Source organism: Apteryx mantelli, chromosome 7, assembly GCF_036417845.1.
Source record: "Apteryx mantelli isolate bAptMan1 chromosome 7, bAptMan1.hap1, whole genome shotgun sequence".
NCBI classification, from domain to species: Eukaryota; Metazoa; Chordata; class Aves; order Apterygiformes; family Apterygidae; genus Apteryx; species Apteryx mantelli.
Window position 1 is genome coordinate 25,530,837 of NC_089984.1, and position 6,110 is coordinate 25,536,946.

The following is a 6,110-nucleotide window of genomic DNA, read 5'->3' on the forward strand; positions in this document are numbered from 1 at the left end:
GCGGAGCGCCCGCCGGGGCCCTGCCTTCAGCGGCCCCCGGGCGAGCAGCCGGGCTCGCCCACGGCGCGCCCCGGGCGGCCGCGGGGCGGGCGCCGCGCCATCGCCATCGCCGTCGCCCCCGCGTCCCCCGGCCCCGAGGGGAGAGGGGCGGACGGCGAGGGGGAGGGGGATGCGGCCGCTCCCGCCCGGCGGCCCGCTGCGGCGGCGGCGCGGGGGGAGGCGGGCGCCGCTCCGCCCCCCGCGCCGCTCCCGCCGCGCGGGCAACGGCCGGCCGGGGCGACGGCGCGCGCCACCTGCCCCAACGGCTGCTCCCCCCCCCGGCCCGGCCCGGCCGGGCAGTGCGGCGTTAAACGGGAAGGGGGGCCGGTAAGGGGGCCGCGTCCCCCGGGGAGGAGCCCGTGTGCTCTCCCCCCGCGGCTGGACACCGGGTCCTCCGGGTCGCCCCCGAGGAGGAGCCGCGAGCGGGTCGCCCCCGAGGAGGAGCCGCGTGGCCGCCGTGCCACGCTGCTCTCGGGCACGCAGTGGGGACAGGGGCTGGCTGCCGAGCTGAGGTGCTCGGCGTGATGAGACTCCTTAAAGGAAGCGGTCACGAACCGAAAGTGCTGCGAGGCGGTCTGCAGAACTAACCACGGGGCAGCAAAATTAGACCCGAGGCAGAGCTGTTCTGTTTGGAGACGAGGCGACTGACGGTGCAGATGCTGGTGGACGTGTTTAGATGCAGCCTCGATCAAACCGTAAAGAAATATCTGCGTTTCTCTGCTGTTGAAATGTGTGTGCTGAGAGATTTTCAGTGGCAGGTCCAGCGGGGCCCTCGCTGCTGCTTTGAGAGTTAGCAGTGGCCACCTACGTAGGATCTACCCCCAACACCATGGTCAGCTCTTACGTATTTCTTTGTATGTTTAAGCTTACAGATTTCCAATATTAAGACTTCTTCCTTCCTGCTAAATTTATGTGAATCCTACAACCTATATTTTTTCCTTTATTAATATTTATATTGAGTCATTTTGAACATATTCACTATTCCATATGTAATCTTTTGAGAAAAGTAAAGACAACCATTGCTTTGTTTTTTCTGCAGAGATTCCCTGAACTCTAGGATACTAGCCCATTTCTGGAACACTCTAGCTTTCTCCATTCTTTAAGTCATATTCTTGCCTCCAAGCGGGGTGAAGGCTAACTGAATTGTCAGTCACAGATGGGATGCCAACAGAAGATTAAGTCTCTTGGTATTGTAACGTGCTAGACAGTAAGATTTAAAAACAGGATACACCTGCTCCTGAGTGTCCCCTTAGCTTTCCAATAAGAGAGAGAAGCCAGATGAGGTGGAGGAAATGAGAGCAGGAGAACCGACCCCGGATGGATCAGTAGCTATTGACCAGTTTCAGTGACCTCTGAGTGAGGGGAGGTCTTGATAACATTATAACAAGTTTCATTAAAGCATGCACCAGCTAGAGGGAAGAACTGTGTATGTGGCCCGGCAGTAAGAGACTGCAATATGAGCTCACATCATACAGCTATAATAATCTACTGTGAAGGAAGGCCTGGTAAGTACCCAGCCATCGGGAAAAACCTCAGCTGACTCTCCCAGGCGCTAGTGCAACACAAATCCATAGCAAATGAGGCTTCGATAGTTGGCTCACAGAATTTCTTGTTTTTAATGAAATCTGTTCTGTCAGCATCACCTGATTCTTGAAAGTAGGGTTTTCATCATATGTGACTTTGCATTGGTCCATAGCGCACACAGGACTGCAGGGCGGGGGTCAGATCGGAGCAGCCAGCAACCCCTACAAAAATTGAGCACAGGCACAGCCTGCTGTGGGGGGACCATCCAGGAGGCAGAGTGAGCAGGATTCGGGAGAGTTCAGTTACTTGCTTCCCCTTCCACCTCGATCTGAATCTTGAGCTGAATAATACAATCAGCAAGTTTCACATATGAAGTGAGAGACCTAGTTGGGCAGCTCCTTAACCATTATCAAGTTGAATGTGTTTTCCCAGTCAGCCGTGTATTTTCCTACACTTCATGTTAGTTGCCTCACTGTGTCCACTTGCAATAAAAGACTTCCCTCTTTAACTGCTCAAAATGTGTTTATTAACCTTGAGCTTCAGGTGCTTTACCCTTCCAGGGTGATAAAGGAATTCCTTTGCCCTCCCTCATAGCTAAACAAATGTTAAGAAAAAAAAAGATTTTAAAATTAGAAAGGGTGGGTCAAAACAAGTTAAAGCCTTCAGGCAAAACATGCAGAAAGGACACTATCTCCTAGTTGTGTGAATGCATTCTTTTTTAAATAATGTCTAAAGTACAGCTAAGCAGAACTGGGCAAATTTTGTTCAAAATAGATTTGTATCTTAAAAGTCGATAACATTGTATAGTTTAATACTTGCCATAAAAGCAATTTTTCAGTTGCTTAAAAAGTGACTAAGGCAGGGCAAATTATAATCTGGTGCTTCCTGCAAATGTGTTGACACAGTTCATTAAATCAGTCATTCTTCTTGACAACTTTTCAATGTATTTCTGGAACGTGACTCTGTAAGTGTACTCAGCGCATTATATGCAGGATCATTTGTGTACTACTCTTACCCATTTCAGCCTGAAAGGGGGATTTAGCCTCATCTTTTGTTCTGTACCTGAAATTCCCATACAGTCTTTAAAAGCTAATCTCCTGCTTTCTTTTCTTCTCAGAGGTCATATGTTACCACTCTTTGTATTTACTCTCAAATCTTATCTTCTAAGAAACAAGTCAATTTAAGTCAAAGGGATTTTTGTACGATTAGAGAGAAAACCTGTGACACCTTGGCAAGATGAAGCAGCAGATACCTCTATACACATCTTTCCTTGAAAGCTTTTCACTGTAACACACCTAGAATAACATCCCAGTCTCCAGAGGCTGGGCTGAATCTGGAGAGGTGCTTTCCTTGGGGATTCACAGGCTTTCATACCCCCACTGTCTGGGAAAGCAGAAAAGCAGAGAGCATACATCATCACATTATGGGATTACATCTACTCCATGTATTTAAAACTAATCACACATTAAGTTAGGAGCTGATCCTTCCAAGTGTGCATCCTGCTTTTGTCTTCAGAGACCCTTTTTACAAATGCTAACATGCTGTTCAAGACAGTATATAGAAATTAAACAAATGTTTGCTTGGGAGTCAAAAATAACAAGTTGGCATTTGTGCCCCCACAAGATATTACCTTTTTACCTACCATGAGAATTCAGTAAATTTCAGCAAATAATTTTCTGGCTGAGCTCAGTAATGTACTGTCCTTTGAGTAATTTAGACTCATAGAAAGGCTACAAAGGCTCCTCTTCTTATTTCTGTTCATCTCTGATTCTATGCTTAAGACCCTAGTCCCTCATTTGTTGTGCACCTATTGAAGTTAAATTATTTTGTTCACATTTGCTAATGTGCTTTATTTGCAGTTCTTATCATTAATATTCATTTTTGTTATATAGAAATGTACCAAATTAAAAGAAAAAAGGTGAGGGAACGAGGGAACCTTTTTCTTTGATTTTTCACCTCCAAAAATAACAAACTCTTTTGTTTGATTTTTTTCCTCTTCTAAAAATAGTGGTAATCACATAGTTACAGCACTTGTGATTCATATGAACTCTAGTTGTATTGTGTAACAGTGGGTATTAGTATCAATTCTTTGCTACTATGTTAGTGAGGTAAGGTTAGATAGACCTGCTCAGAGCTAGCTAATGAAATAAAATTTCACCAGCACAAGTCAATTTAGTGAGGCCAAAACGATTCTATCAATGTATCTGTGGTCAAAGAACAATTGCTAAATCCTGGATTCTTGGTGAACGGCCCCTCTCCTGAGGACTTAATGCTTTCAGGGTCTACTGCAACAGCAGGTCTTTGCTAACTCCGAGTACTTGGACTCATATGGGTCAAGGAGTGCAGCACCAGGAGCTTCACCACCAGAGCAGAAACCATTGGCCAATAACCCTTTTCCCCACACATCTAGGTCTGGAAAATAACAGCTCTGCTCATCTTAACATAAAAGCTTAAAGGTGCTGCAATTTTGGGTACATGGCAGGAAGGTACCACAACATGAGCGTGAAAAGGTAAATAAACAGAAAGATTTTCTTGCTCTTCTTCCTTTCTGTCTCCTTATTTTCTCCTTCCTTGTCAGAGCCAGTCTATCTTCATAAACTGTCGTTTTCATTTATCTGTTGTAAAAGGGTTTTTTTCTTTCCTTTTGTTTTCATCTTCTTTTCTTGGATACCAATAAAGTGAAGGCCTGATGCTGGAAATAAAAAATAAAGTATAGGTGTATGTTTCTAATGGGGAAATATGTTGTCAAATGTTTAGAATATTTTGTCACAGTCTGGGTAGAATTCTATGGACAAATATTATTGAAACCTTGATTTTTATTCCCAGCATGTACTGTTTAACAAATAACACTCTTGTCCGACTTCTAGCAAAGATGTTGCAGCTGCAGTTTTCTCTACTGCCTTTTCTTATCTTTGTGAAAATAAATCTTCACCACTCTATGGCAGTAAAAGAGAGAGGTAAACGTTCACATCTTTGGTGTTCATTTTCATTGTCAAAATAAATACTCACATCTGTGCAACTTAAATAAATGTGAAATGATGTCTTCCCTTTTTGGAATCAGCAAATACTGACAGCAGCAAGCTGTCATCTGAAAATAAAACAAACCAACAGGGTGAAATTTAGGCTAAAAATTCTGTATCACTCAAGAAAAGTGTTCCCATCTCTGAAAATTCAGTATGCACCTTTACAAAGGAACTATTGAGATTATGGTTAAAGTGACTGTGACATTCATGTTACTGAGTTGCTGAGACAGATAGTAGTACCCAGTAGTATCTTAGCCCCCTAAAAGAGCTGAATGCAGAAGTAAAGCAAAACAATCTGATAGTTGCCACCATAGGGTCCCTATTGAAAGCACATTAGAAGAATTGTTAGGAGTACTCAGATGGATTCAGGAGCCTGTTGGTCTGCGCAAAAATCACAGAAAAGACTCCCCTGGGATCCAAATATACCGAGAAAGAGAGAACACCTAGACGAGGGAAATTTGGGTCCACTAAAAGGGCTTCAGGACACAGATGGACAAAAACAAACGAAGCATGTTAGAGGCTTCTAACTTAACAGTGAGAGCCACAAAGATGTTTTAAATAGATCACTGGGGCTGGTGTAAACAAAAGCAGTAATACAGAAGATAAGGTTTCACACTGGTCTGGTTACATGATCCATGATACCCTGATGCTGAAAGTTGCTTCATACTCAGATTCTTATACCGTTACAGCAAATAGGATTCTGCTGGATTTGTGAAGAGCTGTTTAAATTAGCAGAGTTCTCCATTATAAACCCCTCTAAAAGAGATTTGTCTCACTTGTTTAGTGACAGCCACAAAAGCTCCTTAGTCCTGCTTTATGTGTCTGAGCAGTATTCCAGGTGGTCCATTCCCAAATAATTGATACATGTTTATTGATTTCTTATGATCACTAAGATAAATCAAGCTCCATCGTGCACTCAGTCAAAGAAACCCCAGAATAATACCTTGAGCTGTTCCACGTTTATTCACATCAAAGAAAAGCCTCAAGAATACCATTCAGGCTGTGCTAGTTGTTTGAATGATTGGCAGAGAAACAGTACTGGCTGATCTAACAGGCAAACACCTCATGGGCATAGATGGACCAAAACAGAGCTCCTTTACTGAAATATCTTGATATCTAATATTGTCAACAACTGGCTGCCTGTGCAACCACAGCTGTGGCAGGAACAGACTGTCTATCAGCTGGCCTCTTCTTCCTTTCACAGGGGTGTGACAGGCGGTTGTTTCCCACCCTGGAGCTGCCCTGAGCTCCTACTCGTCATGGCAGCCCACCGGTAACTTCTCTCTTACCACCGTTACTAGACTTTGTAACTTATCAGACGGCAAGGCGGAAACGTGCCAGCAAGGCTCGATTGTTTTTGCTCATCCACTGCAAATTGTGGGGCTCCTTGCGAGAAATGAAGCATGAATCTTAAAGCATAGCTGGCGAAAGCTGCACCAAGAAGAGATAAAGTAAGCAGGGACTGACTGAGGATTTGGGAGCATCACCGTTTTTCCCTTGGTTAGCAGCATCTTTTCCCAGTTA